The following is a 23,027-nucleotide window of genomic DNA, read 5'->3' on the forward strand; positions in this document are numbered from 1 at the left end:
AAAGTGTCTACATCCAGAAGCCTCCCAGGTCTAGTTGAGTGGAGGGTTCATTACAAACGAAAGCTCTGATAAACTGTTTGTCACCATGTCAGCAAAAGTTAATGGAGACATATCACTAGGATATCAGTTGTTGATTGTGAGAGTCCAACCCCTGAGACCCCCAACAACAATTACAATAAGAGGGCTGCATCCATGGCCTTAGCTTGTATATTGTCTTGTGGGTAGATTTCATCACCAACTAGGTGGTGGGTTTCTATCTTAACCATGGTATCAGATTACCAGAAATGTCTGACTGGGCTGAGGGAATACAGGGTGATGGGTATGCAGGGTGGGCCACAAAAAACACAACCCATTTCCTTTGTGTGGTCTGTAGAGGAATGTTGACATGTTGTTCTGCTGATGTGCTCACGCTGGGATCATTTTGCTTTGATCACCTCAAGCTTCTCAAAATCCTCTCCTGGATGTTGCCTACAACGATGGTTGTCCAAACTTGTGTTTTTTTGTCATTGGCCACGGACCCTGTGGTACTTCGCTTCTGCAACCAATCTACTGCTTTATGCTGGAATAGGAAGTCCAAGAAATTGACCAGCTGAGCAGTTCTGTGCATACATTGGCCACCACGATGGACACATTTGCACATGATACTATGGCCCTCCATAAAGACAACCACTTGTTTGGAGGGAAAGGAGACGATGGGCATCATTTATTTATACTGCTCTGGTAAAATAAAAGCTCAGCTCTGATTGGTTGCTATGAAAGCTGAGCTCTGATTGGTTGCTATGAATTCTAAGACAGTTTTGCCATTTAAAAGTACCATGCATGTCAAAGTCAATAAGGTCTGTTAGATCTTGATGAAATGCGTTGTGCAGCCGGTCCAGCACTGCTTGCCAACCCAAACAACCGGAAGACTGCTGTCACGGTCCCTCCCATGACAAAGGTTAGAAGATCTGAGAGACTGGCTGCATGTGAGGTTATCTGACAGCCTCTCTGTTTTCACTTGTTGCAGTGTTGTTGTTGGTAATGACCACACCTCTTGTCTCAGGTGTACCTTGTGGTCATTACTGCTCCTCTATTTAGTCTGGGCTAACACGTCATACCATGCGGTTTATATCATCTGCCTGGAGTTGGAAGAGCTGGTGTGTGGTCCTCATCTGAGTTCCTGCTCATCCATTTTCTATTGAAAATAAGTATACTTCTCTTTGTATTTTGTTGTTCTCTATTGCTCGTTGTTTACTAGGCCCTAGGGAGATGCTGGTTCGTTCATCTAGGAAGGAACCAGTAGTCTCAAACCCTGTCACTACTCCTAGGACTATTCAGGGTTACTAGGGCCTAGGTTTACGGTGTATGAATATTCCCACCTTCAGGGTCTATTCATACTGTCAGGGCTAGGTTTAGGGTTTCCTAGGTGGTTGCCGTTTACCTTTCGCTAGCCTTGAGGCCTAGTTCCTGGTCATTTTCCTCCTGTTGTCATTCTGGTGTTCCTCCCCTCCCCTTACACCGTGACAACTGCTGGAAAAAAAGGCAAGATGTCTCAGGTTCTAGAAGAATTGACAAATCGCTTGGGCTCCCAGAGTTCTTCACAGGATTAGGTAGCTGGGGCTATGATAGTGGCAGCACCCCATTGAGGTAGGGTGCACTGTGGTATTTGTGTTGTATTGTTGTATTTGGCACTGCCAAGGTGGTATTATGTGTTGCTCTGTAGTATTTGTTTGGTGCTGCTAGAGTGGTATTTTGTATTGTATTATTTAGCACTTCCAGGGTGGTATTATGTGCTGCACTGTGGTATTTGTGTTGTATTGTGGTATTTGGTGCTGCTGGGGTGGTATTATGTGCTGCACTGCAGTATTTGTGTTCTATTGTGGTATTTGGCACTTCCGTGTGGTATCATGTGCTGCACTGTGGTATTTGTGTTGTATTGTGGTATTTAGCACTTCCAGGGTGGTATTATGTGCTGCACTGTGGTATTTGTGTTGTATTGTGGTATTTGGCGCTGCTGGGGTGGTATTATGTGCTACACTGTGGTATTTATTTGGCCAAGCCGGGGAGGTATATTGTGCTGCAATGTGGTGTTTGTATGACACTTGAAATGCAGCAGCATAAAACCTTCGTAAATGTACAATTAGACTCATTTTTCAAAGGCAAAGGGTAAAAGCAGCGCAGTCACTGAAGCCTGCGACATATAAGCAGATAGACAGAAGAAGAGGCCTCCTTCTTTTGGTATCAGTCTCAGGGTGCAGATGGGTTGCTATGGATGCAAAATTGCAGTGTGTTACAGTTAGTGTTGAGCGAAGCGTTCGAAGAGGAATCCGGTCCAAACTTTAGGAAAACTTCCATTTGCAATGAATCCAAATTTCCTTGTGCTTCGTGGTAACGAATCAGGTTTTCCTAAAATGGCAGCTGCACGTGTTACAAAGTGAAAGTAAGAAGCCCTATATCCTAATCAGAATAAAAATGTATTTATCAGAATACGTACTGTCAGGGGCGTAGCTAGAAATGCATGGGCCCCATAGCAAAAAAATGTATGCCCCCCCCCCCCCCAGTGCCATCCACAGATCCCCCCTCCCCTAAACAGTGCCATCCACAGATCCCCCTACAGTGCCATCCACAGATCCCCCTACAGTGCCATCCACAGATCCCCCCTCCCCTAAACAGTGCCATCCACAGATCACCCCCTAAACAGTGCCATCCACAGATCCCCCTTCACGCCGCTCACAGCAGTATATTTATAAACTAATCAGTAACTACTTTAACTTTAATCATTGCTCATTGCTGAGCTCTTTACTTGGATTATTTGGATATTTTACTCTGTCTTAGCTCCTCCGGTAATAGCAGGCAGTGCGGGGGGCGGCGCTCACTCACTGACGTCACGCGCCTGCGCCGCCTAGTGGGAGGAGCAGGCGCGTGACGTCAGTGAGTGAGCGCCGCCCCCCGCACTGCCTGCTATTACCAGAGCTAAGACAGAGTAAGATATCCAAATAATCCAAGAGCTCAGCAATGAGCAATGATTAAAGTTAAAGTAGTTACTGATTAGTTTATAAATATACTGCTGTGAGCGGCGTGGCCCTGTATATTCTAACCCCCAGGCAAGCGTCCCTGTCACCATGGGAACGCCTGGGGGTTAGAATATACTATCGGATCTTCTGAGTTCTTAGTTGCCTGGCTGGAGCCTCCCCAGCCTCTGTGTCGGCCCGGCCCTGCTCCAGTCCTGACCCCTCCCCAGCCAGGCCCGAGCTGCGGACCGCCCACGTCCCGCCCACTACACTAGTCTAGTGTAGTGGGCGGGCGGTCCGCGGCTCGGGCCTGGCTGCCTGTGTGTAGTGTGTGTGGAAATTAAAAAATAAAAATAAAAAATCAACAGAAGTCGGCACGGACGGGCCCCCAGTGGCGTAGGGCCCCATAGCCACTGCTATGGTTGCTATGGCGATCCCTACGCCACTGCGTACTGTAGTTAAAAATTAATTATAGCTACAGTTATCCAATAAAATGTATCTGTATAGCGCCACCTGCTGTTTGTTCCTTTGCTTATTTCTTTATCCACCTTGCTGAGGTGGTCACACATGCTCAGTGGTTCCATCCTTCACATGCCACCAGCTGGATCTATTGAAGCCGTGGCAATTACAGGGATAAAGCTGCAGAGGAAACAACACACCCCGAAGAAAAAAACACGCCCCCGAAGAAAAAACACGCCCCTGAGCATCGAGCTTGAAATAAACCTAGCAGAACAATTGGAGCAATGAATGTGGATCCATGTGAGGTCCAAAGCTGGTTCTTATATGGTTAGAAAGAGAATGTCATGGACTATAAATATATATATATATGATGTCTGATTTTCATTTTTACATCAATCACAGGATTACCCCTTTAAAGGGATTCTGTAACCAGGATTAACGGTATAGCAATATTTATACAGGGAGTGCAGAATTATTAGGCAAGTTGTATTTTTGAGGATTAATTTTATTATTGAACAACAACCATGTTCTCAATGAACCCAAAAAACTCATTAATATCAAAGCTGAATATTTTTGGAAGTAGTTTTTAGTTTGTTTTTAGTTTTAGCTATTTTAGGGGGATATCTGTGTGTGCAGGTGACTATTACTGTGCATAATTATTAGGCAACTTAACAAAAAACTAATATATACCCATTTCAATTATTTATTTTTACCAGTGAAACCAATATAACATCTCAACATTCACAAATATACATTTCTGACATTCAAAAACAAAACAAAAACAAATCAGTGACCAATATAGCCACCTTTCTTTGCAAGGACACTCAAAAGCCTGCCATCCATGGATTCTGTCAGTGTTTTGATTTGTTCACCATCAACATTGCGTGCAGCAGCAACCACAGCCTCCCAGACACTGTTCAGAGAGGTGTACTGTTTTCCCTCCTTGTAAATCTCACATTTGATGATGGACCACAGGTTCTTAATGGGGTTCAGATCAGGTGAACAAGGAGGCCATGTCATTAGATTTTCTTCTTTTATACCCTTTCTTGCCAGCCACGCTGTGGAGTACTTGGACGCGTGTGATGGAGCATTGTCCTGCATAAAAATCATGTTTTTCTTGAAGGATGCAGACTTCTTCCTGTACCACTGCTTGAAGAAGGTGTCTTCCAGAAATTGGCAGTAGGGCTGGGAGTTGAGCTTGACTCCATCCTCAACCCGAAAAGGCCCCACAAGCTCATCTTTGATGATACTAGCCCAAACCAGTACTCCACCTCCACCTTGCTGGCGTCTGAGTCGGACTGGAGCTCTCTGCCCTTTACCAATCCAGCCACAGGCCCATCCATCTGGCCCATCAAGACTCACTCTCATTTCATCAGTCCATAAAACCTTAGAAAAATCAGTCTTGAGATATTTCTTGGCCCAGTCTTGACGTTTCAGCTTGTGTGTCTTGTTCAGTGGTGGTCGTCTTTCAGCCTTTCTTACCTTGGCCATGTCTCTGAGTATTGCACACCTTGTGCTTTTGGGCACTCCAGTGATGTTGCAGCTCTGAAATATGGCCAAACTGGTGGCAAGTGGCATCTTGGCAGCTGCACGCTTGACTTTTCTCAGTTCATGGGCAGTTATTTTGCGCCTTGGTTCTTCCACACGCTTCTTGCGACCCTGTTGACTATTTTGAATGAAACGCTTGATTGTTCGATGATCACGCTTCAGAAGCTTTGCAATTTTAAGAGTGCTGCATCCCTCTGCAAGATATCTCACTATTTTTGACTTTTCTGAGCCTGTCAAGTCCTTCTTTTGACCCATTTTGCCAAAGGAAAGGAAGTTGCCTAATAATTATGCACACCTAATATAGGGTGTTGATGTCATTAGACCACACCCCTTCCCATTACAGAGATGCACATCACCTAATATGCTTAATTGGTAGTAGGCTTTCGAGCCTATACAGCTTGGAGTAAGACAACATGCATAAAGAGGATGATGTGGTCAAAATACTCATTTGCCTAATAATTCTGCACGCAGTGTATGTGCCCAGTAGTCTCCATGCAGTGTTTAAAATGATCCCACTGTTTATGCTCGGTGTGTGTTAGATTCTTATAAAAATCGATCTTAATGACATATAAATCACCTCTGTCAGGAGCCCAATGGGTTGTCCCGCGATATGTTGGAGCCCAGCCGCGCCCAACGATCCGGAGCCCAGCACCGCCTACCACTTAATTTATTCACTCCACTATCCCTGACGTCAGTTCTTCTCAGTGCCGTAATCTCGCACAGGCGCAGTGGACACTGTAGTCTGCGCCCGTGCGGACTACTGGAACCGGCTTCGACGAGTCAACTGCGCATGCGCCGACTCCCTCTGCGCGAGATTACAGCACTGAGATGTGATTCTGGTGACAGAATCCCTTTAAGGGGTAAAACAATAATAGTAAACCCCTATATGTGAAAAATTAACCTTCTAAGTTTCAGAAAATGTATTTTTCTGTACAATGTGGTCCCTTGAAGCTACCTTGCTGTGGTAGAAAATATGAAGGCAAATGAATCTGTGATGTGAGGCCAAATTTAAACTCCCAAAAATATATATTTTTCTTTATTAACGTTCAACTCTCTTCAAAATGTAACATTTCCAGCCACCACCACCATCTGATCAAGGAGTCCAGGAAACAGATATGAGCAGCAGCTTGCAGAAGTCCAGAAGGCTGAGATATGAGGTGCTGTTTGGTGGGGTCCTCCTCCTGTACAGTGGCTGTAGCTGCTCCCATGTGACATTGAGAACACTGCGGTCAATGGGAATAAAGGGGTGACCTGCTAATGGATGAATATGTCCCACTGACCATAGTGTTCCATACACCACATGTGACCGCACACTTAAAGGGGACCTGTCATTTCCAAAATGCAGTCCAGTCTGCGGGCAGCAGGTTATAGAGCAGGAAGAGCTGAGCAGATTGATATATAACAAAGAAAAAATGTGGGGGATTCAGTCAGCACAACCCTATATGCAGGTGCACATCGCTATGGCGAAATACATATACAAAGAAAAGAACACAAATGCAATAGCACTCTGCAACCAGCACTCTGCCCTGCCTCCATGCTGGATGTTGAATGAGGCATTGGTGTACATTTTGGCCAAAGCGTAATAAGCCACTCACCACGTCAAGGTCGCCTCTATGAGTGGTCCCTAACACTAGTTCCTACCTGTTTATGGGCCATTACAGCCACACAAAGTCCAGGGAGCGCAGGTATAGCATGAACGCCAGGCACACTCTGCTTTTAATCCCGTCCGGTGCTAGAAGATAATACCCCCTCTTCCCAAATAACACCATAATTTACATTATGTCTTCACAAATGTGCATGTGAAAACTATGTTAAATGTAAATTTCCTTGTAATATTCCACGTTCACCAGCAGGTGGCAGCATTGCATTGGTAAGGAACTAGTTACAGTTTAGTATACCTAGGCTGGAATGGATCATTCCAACTTAGCTCCCCCTCTGTGGAGGTGTGGACTGTTCCCACAGTATGGGAGGAGAAGGAAGTTAGGTCAGTGTGCCAGCCACCCCTGTTGGGGAAGGCTCTGTGAGTATTGGAGTCCCCCTGCATAGGGAAGAAATCAAGGATCTTGTCTCGGCTGAGACATTGATCATATTCCCAGCCTGAGCCCTGCAGCCTCAGCTGGATGAGAAGAAAGCAGACAACCTCCAGAGTTCCAGGACGAAAGCATTCCCTGAGAATATATCTGTGAGTAAAGTCCAGAGACCTAGGAGAAGCCATTCCTCCTCAGCTAGTCAGTCCCCACAAAGCAGAAGATATAGAGAAGCGCAGAAGCTAAATCCCTGCCACAGTTACAGAGTTAACAAGCAGACGTCTTTTCCTGCAAGCTCCAGATTTATAGAGCAGAAGATTCATTCCTGCCAACCATTGCCAAAGCCTGCTGGGACCTAAGACCAAAGGTGTACATTGCTTGGATGAAAGTTATCTTCAGTAAAGAAAAGTTTGAACTTCACCTAAAGGTCTGGACATCAATTTCTGCTGCAAAATTCCTCTATTACTCCTACTATCACTACACTTAAATTTATTGCAAGTGAGCCAGGAGCCAGGAGTCCAGCCGTACCCAGGTAGGAGACACTGTTGACACCATTATCATCACCTATAGAGACATTATAGGCCATTACACCACTCTGGCATTCCTAACCTGGGACGACCCTTGGGAGGACCCTGTGATAGTACCCTGTGCACGCTGCAATTGGCGTCACGAACAAACTACAAACTATTATCCACCCATATCCTGACCCACTGCATAAATGGCATCAGCGTTACCCCAAATCCTGCTCATTGCATGGCCACCTTAAAGCAGTTCAAACAGCTCCTCATATCTCAGCTTCCTATAAGGGTAACATGAGGCTGAGTTGAGATTGAAATTAACTGCAGACAAAGCTGAATTTCCAGGATTTGTATCACGTGATTAGAAGACTATTTCTGAGGTTTCTGGGTGTAATTCTTGACTACGTGTTGCAGCAATAATTATTGACAGGGACTCCGAAGATCTGAACCGCACAAAAGGTGAGATGTCCCATTTTTCCAGGTAAGATGAGGTTGACATATCGACCCTCCATGGCGTTGCAGAGTTCTGTGTACCGCCCAGTTGTATGGTCATAATGGTCGCACATCTGCTTAAAAAAAATCTGTGTATTAGGATTATTTCTGTGTGGGACTCATGAGAAAAAAACATGTCTAATGCTGGAGGCAATGTGCTACCCCTATAAGGGGTTCCTCAGGCTTTTAATACTGATGACCTATCCTCAGGATATCCGATCTGCGGGGGTCCGACACCAGGGGTGGGATTCAAATTTTTAACAACAGGTTCCCTACTCAATGCCGGACACACGGCGTCACGACACGTTTACATATACATACACCATATATATGCAACACGCATACACATAAATACACGGTACACATACATAAATACATCATATATACACTACACACACATACACCCAACTAAGGAGCTAAACTATCAGCGGTGCGCGAAGCAATGGAAGCGAACAACGAACATCTCCTGCTGCCCTGCCAACGCCAGAGCACCGGATCAGGACTCAGCCGGTAACACGGTTCTCCGATCCAGTTGTAATTTTAACAACCGGATCTGGAGAACTGGAGGGAACTGGATGAATCCCATGCCTGGTAATACAGCCCCACATATGTACCTCTTACATTCAGTAGCGTCTCCTCTGATGTAGATGTTCTCTTTCCTCATCTTCTCCTTTCAGACCAGACCGCCATGGTGATTTCTTTCAGCCGTGGGTCGTCTCTGCAGAGTTTAACAAACAAACATCTTAGTTTCCTACTTTTCCATCATCCTCTCCACCTTCTCAACACCCCATCCTGCCACCCCCAATACTGTGTCCGCTGTGCCCCCCAATACTATCCTGCAAAAACTGTTCCCCTGAAAATACTGGTACCACACAGATAGTGCGCCAGTACAAAAATACCCCTTTATATAGTGCGCCAGTACAAAAAATACCCCCTTACCTTTCAGATCAAACCCCCATATCAAACCTCATGAGACCCCCCCATCTCAGAACAGACCCCCATTAGACCTCTATGTCAGAATCCATATCAGATTCCAGTTTTAGACCTCAGATCAGACCCCAATGTATCAGACCTCCATGTCAGACCCCCCCATATCAGACCTCAGACCAGACCACCCATTAGACCTCCAGACCCTCTATATCAGACCTCCAGACCCCCATATCAGACCTCAGACCAGACTCTCATATCAGACTCCATTAGACCTCCAGACTCCCATATCGGACCAGACCTCCAGACCCCTATTAGACCTCAGACCAGACCCCCATTAGACCTTCAGACCCACCATCAGACCTCTATGAGACCTCCAAACTCCCCTATCAGACCCCCCATTATAATTCCAGACCCCAATTAGACCTCCAGACCCCCCATATCAGACCCCCATGTACAGATTCCCATCAGAGCTTTTTCTTGCACACAGCATTTAAACAAGCAGAGATACAGTGTAAAGCATGGAGCAGTGACAGAGATAGAACAAGTACCTTGCATTACCCGTCCACTGCTATTTTTCTCTGGAGTCTTAGACAGATTATTCAAGGTAGTGAAGGTGTTAACTACCAGCAGCCCTTTATAGAACTGCAGGCTATACTTCCTCTATCTTCCAGGACATATTAGGTGCATAGATTATGCTTCTATATCAGCTCTCAGCCAATCACAAACCAGCTCATTGAGATACCAGGAAAGGAGGACCGGCACTCGCCGTTAGTCTATAGAATTGCTCTGTTTATTGTCACAACTCACTAAGTCTATAGACAAACAGCGAGTGCCGGTCCTCCTTTCCTGGTATCTGCATGGGACGCCAGCCCTAGGACGTGTGCACCGCTAGACTATGCTCACCGTTGTGCCGATCGATATATGGTAAACCAGCTCATTCACTAATAGAGGCTTTCTGGGAGCTGATGATTCTGAGCTGCTCTTCGATTGGCTGAGGGGTAATGAGGGCAGCTTTATTATGCCTCAGATGCTCTGTGATTGGGCGAGAGCTGATGAAGTAGTGTCCGTGGACCTGAGCTGCTCTGAGATTTGCCGATGGAGACCATGTGATGAAGGGTAAAGCGGCAGGGTTTTGAAATTAATTCCTGCTTCTCACCGGTTGTCACGGGTGAAGTTGCAGATAGCTGGAACTTATAAATAAATGACTGACTGGCTTGATCCCAAACTAAGGAGCATATAGGTGAGCCCTTTAAAACCCTAAGAGCTCTCCCTGACTGCTATGCACATGCAAGGGTCTCAATGGTAGACGATTGCATGCCCACGTACCTAAGACTGTGTGACACCTGAAAACCCTATAATAGTGAGGGGACACGACCATCGGCTCCCTGCACTTAATACGGACGGAGTCAGGGTCACCTAGAATCAAGCCAGCAAGGAAACACAATAAAGGAAAAGACTTATCTGAGCAAACAGCAGCAGCAGCCTCCAGCAGTGAACACTTTATCCAGGAACTAGTATAAACCGCAAAGTGAGGCAGTATGGGAGGGAATATAAAGGAAGACGATTAGTCTAAATAAGTGACACCTGGCAGAAGGAAAGGAGATGACAAAGTGAAACCAAAACAAAGAACGTCATACAAGAGGTAGAGAAGAACGTCTGTCAGACCTTCTCACAGAACTGGCGGTGACACCGGTCCAGCGAACCTGCTGTAATTTTAACAAACGGTTTGGCAGAACCGGAGAGAACCGGCTGGATCCCATGCCTGTCCGACATCCCGCACCCCCGCCCATCAGCTGTATAAAGGGAAGGAGCTCGGTGAGCACGTGTGCCTTCTCCCTTCTCTCTTCCTGCTTGCTGCTGCTATGTCTATTGGCGAGCAGGAAGAGAGAAGGGAGGGGGCATGACGCACGCCAACACGGGGCATGCTTTCCGTTCATACAGCTGATCGGCGGGGGTGCTGGGTGTCAGACCCCCGCAGATCAGATATTAATGACATATCCTGAGGATAGGTCGTTTAATATCAGATCAGTGGGCGTCCGACACCCCGCACCCCCAGTGATCAGCAAAAGTTGGCATCAGCGCTACACAGCTCCCTCCATTGTGTAGTGGACGGAGCTGGTAACTGCAGCGCAGCTCCCACTGAAGTGTGAACCGCAAGGAAACTGCTGATTGTGGGGGTGGGTTGTGTCGAAACTGCTGATCTGATATTCATGTCATCAGTATAAAAACACTGGACAATCCCTGGAGGCAGATTTTATCTCATTGTAGAAAGCTATAGCGGGAAAGGTGATATTTGAATATATAGATATGTATATACAGTGGATATAAAAAGTCTACACACCCCTGGTAAAATGTCAGGTTTCTGTGATGTAAAAAAATGAGACAAAGATAAATCCTTTCAGAACTTTTTCCACCTTTAATGTGACCTATAAACTGTACAACACAATTGAAAAACAAACTGAAATCTTTTAGGTGGAGGGAAGAAAACAAAAAAAACTTAAATTATATGGTTGCATAAGTGTGCACACCCTTAAACTAATACTTTGCTGAAGCACCTTTTGATTTTATTACAGCACTCAGTATTTTTGGGTATGAGTCTATCAGCATGGCACATTTTGACTTGGCAAGATTTGCCCAACTCTTCTTTGCAAAAACACTCCAAATCTGTCATATTGCGAGGGCATCTCCTGGGCACAGCCCTCTTCAGATCACCCCACAGATTTTCAATCGGATTCAGGTCTGGGCTCTGGCTGGGCTATTCCAAAACTTTAATCTTCTTCTGGTGAAGCCATTCCTTGGTTGATTTGGATGTATGCTTTGGGTCGTTGTGATGCCGAAAGATGAAGTTCCTCTTCATGTTCAGCTTTCTAGCAGAAGCCTGAAGGTTTTGTGCCAATATTGACTGGTATTTGGAACTGTTCATAATTCCCTCTAGCTTAACTAAGGCCCCAGTTCCAGCTGAAGAAAAACAGCCCCTTGGCATGATGCTGCCACCACCATGCTTCACTGTGGGGATGTTTTTTTTTTGGTGATGTGCAGGGTTGTTTTTGCGCCAAACATATCTTTTGGAATTATGGCCAAAAAGTTCAACCTTGGTTTCATCAGACCATAACACCTTTCCCCACATGCTTTTAGGAGACTTCAGATGTGTTTTTGCAAAATGTATCCCGGCTTGGATGTTTTTCTTAGTAAGAAAAGGCTTTCGTCTTGCCACTCTACCCCATAGCCCAGACATATGAAGAAGACAGGAGATTGTTGTCACATGTGTAGTGTCCCACTAGGTAAAGGTGGGCGCTACACAAAAGGGGTTAATGTGTCTTATTGCATTTAATGTCATGTGTATCCATTTTCCCTGTGTTAACTGGGTGTCAGGCCTGTCAGGGTGCAGTTTAGCCTCCCGGGCGTTAGAGGGAGCTAGAGAGCCCTGGTTATATATAGGTAGGCCCAGACAAGGGAGTGCTAGTGCATTCCAGGGGACTAGAGGAGTCACTTCGTCTACCTGAAGCTCCTGAGGCTAGGATTAGCTCAGTTGAGATACCCCAGTAGTAGGACAGGACCTCCTGGGAGAAACCTGCAGTTACCCTCAAACCAAGCAGAGATAGTGCAATCAGCTAAGATAAGTAAGCTAATGGGCAGAGGAACTATAAAGTAAGAGCAAGAGTCAATACGGGAGGAAGATATGTTTACCAAGGATTTAAGCCAGCATTTAGGCATCCGGGCCTTGGGATGGAAACCAGACAGGAGTTCTAAAGAACAGTGTACACTATTTCTGAGGAGAAGGTACAACCTGATTCTGAGTGTGTTGTTGATTACCCTCCAAGTATCTTGCATGATTAATACCTGCCATCTTGTGAAATAAGCCTGCTTGTGAAGCACTTGATATAAGGGACTGCATTACCATCTTGTTGTATAAAGTTGGACTGTTTTAAGTAAAGCAACGTTTGGTTCACTATGCCACCTGTGTACCTCACTCATTGCTGCTGGAAACCGGTGTGCCACCGTTACAGGCACTGGCGTCACAAATCCTAAAAGGGACCTTGCTTCAGGCACTCTAAACACCTGCAACATCCAGGGCACCTCACATAACATCAGGCCAGGTCTCTACATACAGAGTGTGCCCCAGAGGAACTCGTGTCTACCTCTCCTTCACTGCCGCATGCCTGCCCAGGGTTCTCTTCAAATAGTGAGTAACCCTCGATTGCCCATAACCGTGACCTCACTTCGCAATCCCCTGCAGGTCTGGCGTGCTGCATAAATTGGCATCACGAACAGGATAACGAATATTCCTGCGCCATTGCGGATACAAGAACTGTGTGCAACTATTGCCTTAACCACTTCAGCCCCCAGTGCTTAAACACCCTGAAAGACCAGGCCACTTTTTACACTTCTGACCTACACTACTTTCACCGTTTATTGCTCGGTCATGCAACTTACCACCCAAATGAATTTTACCTCCTTTTCTTCTCACTAATAGAGCTTTCATTTGGTGGTATTTCATTGCTGCTGACATTTTTACTTTTTTTGTTATTAATCGAAATTTAACGATTTTTTTGCAAAAAAATGAAATTTTTCACTTTCAGTTGTAAAATTTTGCAAAAAAAACGAGATCTATATAGAAATTTAGCTCTAAATTTATAGTTCTACATGTCTTTGATAAAAAAAAAATGTTTGGGTAAAAAAAAAATGCTTTGGGTAAAAGTTATAGCGTTTACAAACTATGGTACAAAAATGTGAATTTCCGCTTTTTGAAGCAGCTCTGACTTTCTGAGCACCTGTCATGTTTCCTGAGGTTCTACAATGGCCAGACAGTACAAACACCCCACAAATGACCCCATTTCGGAAAGTACACACCCTAAGGTATTCGCTGATGGGCATAGTGAGTTCATAGAACTTTTTATTTTTTGTCACAAGTTAGCGGAAAATGATGATTTTTTTTTTTTTCTTACAAAGTCTCATATTCCACTAACTTGTGACAAAAAATAAAAACTTCTATGAACTCACTATGCCCATCACGAAATACCTTGGGGTCTCTTCTTTCCAAAATGGGGTCACTTGTGGGGTAGTTATACTGCCCTGGCATTCTAGGGGCCCAAATGTGTGGTAAGGAGTTTGAAATCAAATTCTGTAAAAAATGACCTGTGAAATCCGAAAGGTGCTCTTTGGAATATGGGCCCCTTTGCCCACCTAGGCTGCAAAAAAGTGTCACACATCTGGTATCTCTGTATTCAGGAGAAGTTGAGGAATGTGTTTTGGGGTGTCTTTTTACATATACCCATGCTGGGTGAGATAAATATCTTGGTCAAATGCCAACTTTGTATAAAAAAATGGGAAAAGTTGTCTTTTGCCAAGATATTTCTCTCACCCAGCATGGGTATATGTAAAATGACACCCCAAAACACATTCCCCACCTTCTCCTGAGTACGGCAATACCAGATGTGTGACACTTTTTTGCAGCCTAGGTGGGCAAAGGGGCCCACATTCCAAAGAGCACCTTTCGGATTTCACAGGTCATTTTTTACAGAATTTGATTTCAAACTCCTTACCACACATTTGGGCCCCTAGAATGCCAGGGCAGTATAACTACCCCACAAGTGACCCCATTTTGGAAAGAAGACACCCCAAGGTATTTCGTGAGGGGCATGGCAAGTTCCTAGAATTTTTTATTTTTTGTCACAAGTTAGTGGAAAATGATGATTTTTTTTTTTTTTTTTTTTCATACAAAGTCTCATATTCCACTAACTTGTGACAAAAAATAAAAACTTCCATGAACTCACTATGCCCATCAGCGAATACCTTGGGGTCTCTTCTTTCCAAAATGGGGTCACTTGTGGGGTAGTTATACTGCCCTGGCATTCTAGGGGCCCAAATGTGTGGTAAGGAGTTTGAAATCAAATTCTGTAAAAAATGACCTGTGAAATCCGAAAGGTGCTCTTTGGAATATGGGCCCCTTTGCCCACCTAGGCTGCAAAAAAGTGTCACACATCTGGTATCTCCGTACTCAGGAGAAGGTGGGGAATGTGTTTTGGGGTGTCATTTTACATATACACTTGCTGGGTGAGATAAATATCTTGGTCAAATGCCAACTTTGTATAAAAAAATTGGAAAAGTTGTCTTTTGCCAAGATATTTCTCTCACCCAGCATGGGTATATGTAAAATGACACCCCAAAACACATTCCCCACCTTCTCCTGAGTACGGAGATACCAGATGTGTGACACTTTTTTGCAGCCTAGGTGGGCAAAGGGGCCCATATTCCAAAGAGCACCTTTCGGATTTCACAGGTCATTTTTTACAGAATTTGATTTCAAACTCCTTACCACACATTTGGGCCCCTAGAATGCCAGGGCAGTATAACTACCCCACAAGTGACCCCATTTTGGAAAGAAGAGACCCCAAGGTATTCGCTGATGGGCATAGTGAGTTCATGGAAGTTTTTATTTTTTGTCTCAAGTTAGTGGAATATGAGACTTTGTATGAAAAAAAAAAAAAAAAAAATCAGCATTTTCCACTAACTTGTGACAAAAAATAAAAAATTCTAGGAACTCGCCATGCCCCTCACGGAATACCTTGGGGTGTCTTCTTTCCAAAATGGGGTCACTTGTGGGGTAGTTATACTGCCCTGGCATTTTCCAGGGGCCCTAATGTGTGGTAAGTAGGTAAATGACCTGTGAAATCCTAAAGGTGCTCTTTGGAATATGGGCCCCTTTGCCCACCTAGGCTGCAAAAAAGTGTCACACATGTGGTATCGCCGTATTCAGGAGAAGTTGGGGAATGTGTTTTGGGGTGTCATTTTACATATACCCTTGCTGGGTGAGAGAAATATCTTGGCAAAAGACAACTTTTCCCATTTTTTTATACAAAGTTGGCATTTGACCAAGATATTTCTCTCACCCAGCATGGGTATATGTAAAATGACACCCCAAAACACATTCCCCAAGTTCTCCTGAGTACGGCGATACCAGATGTGTGACACTTTTTTGCAGCCTAGATGCGCAAAGGTGCCCAAATTCCTTTTAGGAGGGCATTTTTAGACATTTGGATACCAGACTTCTTCTCACGCTTCTCAGTATAAATACCCCACATGTGACCCCATTTTGGAAAGAAGACACCCCAAGGTATTCAATGAGGGGCATGGCGAGTTCATAGAAATTTTTTTTTTTTTTTTTGGCACAAGTTAGCGGAAATTGATATTTTTAATTTTTTTCTCACAAAGTCTCCCGTTCCGCTAACTTGGGACAAAAATTTCAATCTTTCATGGACTCAATATGCCCCTCACGGAATACCTGGGGGTGTCTTCTTTCCGAAATGGGGTCACATGTGGGGTATTTATACTGCCCTGGCATTCTAGGGGCCCTAAAGCGTGAGAAGAAGTCTGGAATATAAATGTCTAAAAAATTTTACGCATTTGGTTTCCGTGAGGGGTATGGTGAGTTCATGTGAGATTTTATTTTTTGACACAAGTTAGTGGAATATGAGACTTTGTAAGAAAAAAAAAAAAAAAAATTCCGCTAACTTGGGCCAAAAAAATGTCTGAATGGAGCCTTGCAGGGGGGTGATCAATGACAGGGGGGGTGATCAATGACAGGGGGGGTGATCAATGACAGGGGGTTGATCAATGACAGGGGGGTGATCAGGGAGTCTATATGGGGTGATCACCACAGTCATTGATCACGCCCGTGTAAGGCTTCATTCAGACGTCCGTATGCGTTTTGCGGATCCGATCCATCTATCAGTGCATCCGTAAAAATCATGCGGACATCTGAATGGAGCTTTACAGGGGGGTAATCAATGACAGGGGGGTGATCAGCGAGTCTATATGGGGTGATCACCACAGTCATTGATCACGCCCCTGTAAGGCTTCATTCAGACGTCCGGATGCGTTTTGCGGATCCGATCCATCTATCAGTGGATCCGTAAAAATCATGCGGACGTCTGAATGGAGCTTTACAGGGGGGTAATCAATGACAGGGGGGTAATCAATGACAGGGGGGGTGATCAATGACAGGGGGGTAATCAATGACAGGGGGGTGATCAGGGAGTCTATATGGGGTGATCACCACAGTCATTGATCACGCCCCTGTAAGGCTTCATTCAGACGTCCGGATGCGTTTTGCGGATCCGATCCATCTATCAGTGCATCCGTAAAAATCATGCGGACATCTGAATGGAGCTTTACAGGGGGTTGATCAATGACAGGGGGGTGATCACCACAGTCATTGATCATGCCCCTGTAAGGCTTCATTCAGACGTCCGGATGCGTTTTGCGGATCCGATCCATCTATCAGTGCATCCGTAAAAATCATGCGGACATCTGAATGGAGCTTTACAGGGGGGTAATCAATGACAGGGGGGTGATCACCACAGTCATTGATCATGCCCCTGTAAGGCTTCATTCAGACGTCCGGATGCGTTTTGCGGATCGGATCCATCTATCAGTGCATCCGTAAAAATCATGCGGACATCTGAATGGAGCTTTACAGGGGGGCGATCAGGGAGTCTATATGGGGTGATCACCACAGTCATTGATCATGCCCCTGTAAGGCTTCATTCAGACGTCCGGATGCGTTTTGCGGATCCGATCCATCTATCAGTGCATCCGTAAAAATCATGCGGACATCTGAATGGAGCTTTACAGGGGGGTGATCAGGGAGTCTATATGGGGTGATCACCACAGTCATTGATCATGCCCCTGTAAGGCTTCATTCAGACGTCCGGATGCGTTTTGCGGATCCGATCCATCTATCAGTGGATCCGTAAAAATCATGCGGACGTCTGAATGGAGCTTTACAGGGGGGTAATCAATGACAGGGGGGTAATCAATGACAGGGGGGTGATCAGGTAGTCTATATGGGGTGATCACCACCGTCATTGATCACGCCCCTGTAAGGCTTCATTCAGACGTCCGGATGCGTTTTGCGGATCCGATCCATCTATCAGTGGATCCGTAAAAATCATGCGGACATCTGAATGGAGCTTTACAGGGGGGTGATCAATGACAGGGGGGTAATCAATGACAGGGGGGTGATCAGGGAGTCTATATGGGGTGATCAGGGGTGATCAGGGGCTAATAAGGGGTTAATAAGTGACGGGGGGGGGTGTAGTGTAGTGTAGTGGTGCTTGGTGCTACTTTACTGAGCTACCTGTGTCCTCTGGTGGTCGATCCAAACAAAGGGGACCACCAGAGGACCAGGTAGCAGGTATATTAGACGCTGTTATCAAAACAGCGTCTAATATACCTGTTAGGGGTTAAAAAAATCACATCTCCAGCCTGCCAGCGAACGATCGCCGCTGGCAGGCTGGAGATCAACTCTCTTACCTTCCGTTCCTGTGAGCGCGCGCGCCTGTGTGCGCGCGTTCACAGGAAGTCTCGGCCATCGCGAGATGACGCATATATGCGTGACTCTGCGCAGGGCTGCCACCTCCGGAACGCGATCCTGCGTTAGGCGGTCCGGAGGTGGTTAAAGTGACCAAGCCCTAAATGCTTTATTGAAAAATTGCTGGGCCAAAGGACTGTAAGAATTTGCGGTGTGAGGATTATATTGCATGGACTGTTTGCTGCTTATTTGGGCCGCCGCTTGCTGTCAGTGAATAGACAGCGATTTCGCCCACTTAACCTGAGGTGGAGTACAAGTGCGCCTTGTGGGACCGTTTGGCGTGAAAAAGAGGACTTTGGCGCGAAAAGAACCAGGCGGAGTCATCGCCCGGCCAACAAGGAGGAAGAACGCCGCCCTGTCTGGAAGAAAAGTTGCCGCCTACCTGAGTTCCAGAGCTTCGAGAGGCCGCGCCCACCTGCTGACGCTGTACGCAGGACGCTCAACGCCCGTAGCCACGCATCTCGCGAGACTTGGAGCGAGCACCACCGGAGTAAGTACAGACTTAAAACTTTTGCCGGCTCCTCCGATCACCTTACTGGTTACTGTTTACCTGAACAGTACGTGGCGGACAGGAGAGGCAAACGTTTCATAAAAGGATTAACTAAGTTGGAGAAGAGTTATAGTGTCTGTAAAGGAGGCATCCTTTGTAGTGCCACCTGGCAAGTGTTGTTAAACGAGAAGAGGGGGAAGTTAGAAGATGATAAATTGACAGACATGGTCCGTGTGTGGTTGGACTGTAGTAAAGAATTTGAACAGACCGGGGGGGGAACTAAATTTTGATGAGAAAAGACAGAGATATTTCTGTAAGCCTGGCGTTGCATTGATACATGACTTGCCACCACCCTATAATGGCGCCGGGAAGAAAGCAGGTGGGTGGACCTGCAAAACATGTGGTCAACAGAATCCCTCCTCCCGTGATACGTGCCTTCCCTGTGGGGTTCCCCACCCACAAAACCACACCTTGGTAACTACTCCCCAGCACGTCCCATCACTTCCCGTGTTAGCTACAGCGCCATCTTGTCCCCAGGCAACGCCCATGAACGGACCTTTAATATTATTCGGTCCGGACCCCCCCGTCACTCCTATGTCACCCTTGCCCCTTCCTACTACCTTGTACCCCATGGTTAACCCGGACGGTACATTCATGCTACCCCACTCAACTGCCACCCTTACTCCTATAATGGTAGGGGGGCAACCTGATGAAGCAGAACAGGGGGATGCAGACGGTGCTGCAGAATCCACAATGGGCATACAAAATGCACCGGGTAATATGCAGACTCCTTCGCGGGGTACCCCGACAGACTACGGTGATCCGCCAACTTTATCCCTGGCACCACAGTGGACTGTGCCCATGGTCGTGCGCCCATCACGACGTTCACAAGATCAAATACTGCAGGGTCAGATTACAGAGTTACAAAAGAACTTACAGAAAATTGAGCAGGGAAACCTTGAGACACTGAAAGAAGCCCTAGCACTTAACTGGCCACAGGGACCACCAAAATATGTGTCTTTCACCCCACAACAGTTATTCACCATAGTGAATTTACTGCCTGACCCTGAGATCCATCCCATGCCCTTTTTCAGGAAACTGTCCCAAGTGCATCAAACCTATGGGTGCACATGGTCAGACCTGCAAAGTATAGTGGAAAACAAGACAGGTGAATACTCCACACTGATAATGGATCAAATCCACATCCCTGAACTTAAAGGTGCTAACTTTGACCCCCGGGATCATGAGTCTGGAGAATTCTTTATAGAACAACTGCAGAAATGGGCGAAATCCACGACATTACAGGATATGACACAGGAAAAAGTTGAAACTGTCGAGAAATTTGCTCAGAGGATTAAACAAAATTACAAAGACATGGGTTTTAGTCAGAATGAGCCTGTTCATCTCAGACTCTTGGCCCGCTCGTTTGTCGATGGTCTACGACCAGAGATAAACAAAGCCCTTGTGACCTGTCGCCCCGAGTGGAAATCCTTGACACTAGATATGTTGGAGCAGATTGCAAAGGGTCTAGAGAGTAACACAGCCGTAATGTCAGGAGAAGATGGTGGAGAACACCCACCCCCTTATGTCTGTTATGGGTGCGGCAAGCCCGGTCACATAAAACGACACTGCCGTAGCAAACATCTGTGGCCAACCAATCAACGGCGACAGGGGGGCACTCAGCCCCCTTCATCGCAATAGGACGCTGGCAAACCAGTGCAGGGAGGGGACATTCCATATATGACAGTCTCTACCCCTCCTACCGGTCCCACCCCTCGAGTGACTCTCGAGGTTGCAGGGAAGGAACTTTCATTTCTTGTGGACACTGGTGCAGCCCGCAGTGTATTATGTGAGACTGCCGTACCTCATTCTTAGCTCAGTGACATTCAATTACCTTGTTCTGGACTAGAGGGGGTTGTGCAACATAACTCCGTGACCAAGCCACTCACAGTCACTTCCCCTAGATTCTCCCAGACTAAAACCCCCCAACTCCACCTCCCTGCAGGAGTCATGTCGCAGTTTGTTGTCAGCCAAACATGCCCCTTCAATCTGTTAGGCTCTGATTTTCTTCAGAAAATCCAGGCTAACATACAGTTCAAAGAGGATGGAACAGTCACCCTCGGTACAGCCCTACACCCGGAGGATACTTGCCTCCTTATGGAATTAACCACACTTCAGGATGCTGACTCATATGAACAAGGGGATTCGCTGCAAACCATTTTGCACCTCATCCCCGATACTCTCTGGACCAAAGGACCCCATGATATCGGACGCCTCAATGTCCCACCGGTCACTGTGACCCTGAAGGATCCCAAGGTTCTGCCATACAAAGCGCAAAATCCGCTTTCTATCTCACAACAGGATGCTATTACCCTCCAGGTGCAGGCCCTCCTGCAGAATGTGGCAATCAAGATCACTACTTCTCCCTGTAACTCACCCCTTTACCCAGTACGGAAGAAAAGGGAGAAAGGACAGCCTCCAACGTACCGCATGGTGCAGGACCTCCGAGCTGTCAATGAGGCTACTGTTCTTGAGACACCTATTGTCCCCAATCCGCACACACTCCTTGCTGGCATTCCACCCACTGCCACTACTTTCACTGTCATTGATCTGGCCAATGCATTCTTTTCTGTTCCCTTACATGAGAAATGTCAGTTTCTTTTTGCTTTCACACATGCAGGCAAACAGTACACCTGGACTGTTATGCCTCAAGGGGCTCAAAACAGCCCTTCCTGCTTCAGCAAGGCTATGTCCTCTGTTCTGCAACCCTGGCAAGCAGATCACCCGGATGTGGAACTCCTCCAGTATGTGGATGACCTTCTCCTCTGTGCGGTCTCTCCCCAAATCTGCATGACAAAATCTGTCTCACTTCTCCAGTTTTTAGCCTCTGCTGGATGTCGAGTCTCACAAGCCAAACTACAACTGTGTCTCCCCAAAGTTGTCTTCCTAGGTCATTGCATCTCTCAAGGTCACAAGCACCTAACTGAGGCGAGGAAGAAGGCTATCTCTGAAATCCAACTCCCGGACACTCCTCATCAGCTGCAAACCTTTCTGGGACTCATCTCCTACTGTAGGCCTTGGATATCTGATGCTTCTGTCCTCATGCAGCCCTTATATGACTGTATACCTCGTAATGCTGCTACTCCTTTCCAGATGACAATGGAGGCCGGAGAAGCTTTTCAGTCATTGAAGGCCGCCATTGCATCTGCCCCTGCTCTTGGCATCCCCAACTACAACCTTCCTTTCCGGCTGTATGTCATGGAACGCCAAGGTCACGCCACTGGAGTCCTCACTCAAACTCATGGTGGCCGCAATCGACCCTTGGGTTACTATTCTAAGCGTCTTGACCCGGTAGCCAGAGCTGCCCCTTCCTGTGTCAGAGCTATCCATGCTGCCAGCTCTCTTCTAAACGTCACATCTGACGTTGTGCTGGGTCATCCCCTCACTATTCTGGCTCCCCATGACATTTCTGCCATCCTCCAGCAGACTCAACCTAAACACCTCACTGCTCAGCGCCACCTCCGGCTTCAGTGTAGTTTGCTTCTGCCAGATAATGTCACCATTCAGAGGTGCCACATCCTCAATCCTGCTGCACTCCTTCCTCTTCCAAGGGGGGAGTATAAAGGAGATTCTGAAGATTTTATTGATCTACATGCTGAAGAGGATCTTCAGGAAGAAGAACTATGGGCCTCAACCGACTCTCTTTACAAGGAACAAGAACATGATTGCATCACAATGATGGAAGCTGAAGTAGGGACACCACCATCAGTCCAAGACACTCCTCTGACAAACCCTCATTGGATTCTCTTTGTGGACGGCTCAAGGTACGCCGATGACAAGGGGAAGTTCCATACAGGCATGGCAGTCACAAGTGAACATGAAGTGCTGTGTGCAAGTCAATTGCGCCCAGACCAGTCAGCACAAGAAGCTGAACTCATTGCCCTCACTGAAGCCTGCCTCATGGCAAAAGACTCTACCGCCAATATCTACACAGATTCTAGATATGCCTTTGGAGTGGTTCATGACTTTGGACTAATATGGAAGGCCCGGGATTACATCACAGCTGCAGGAACCCCGATTAAGAATGCTGCAGCAGTAGCAGCCCTAATGGCAGCAGTACTCCTGCCCAACCAAGTGGCAGTGATCAAAGTAAAGGCCCATACTCGAGCTGACACCCCTGAGGCCAGAGGAAACGCCCTA

The sequence above is a fragment of the Bufo bufo genome, chromosome 4, assembly GCF_905171765.1.
Source record: "Bufo bufo chromosome 4, aBufBuf1.1, whole genome shotgun sequence".
Taxonomy (NCBI): Eukaryota; Metazoa; Chordata; class Amphibia; order Anura; family Bufonidae; genus Bufo; species Bufo bufo.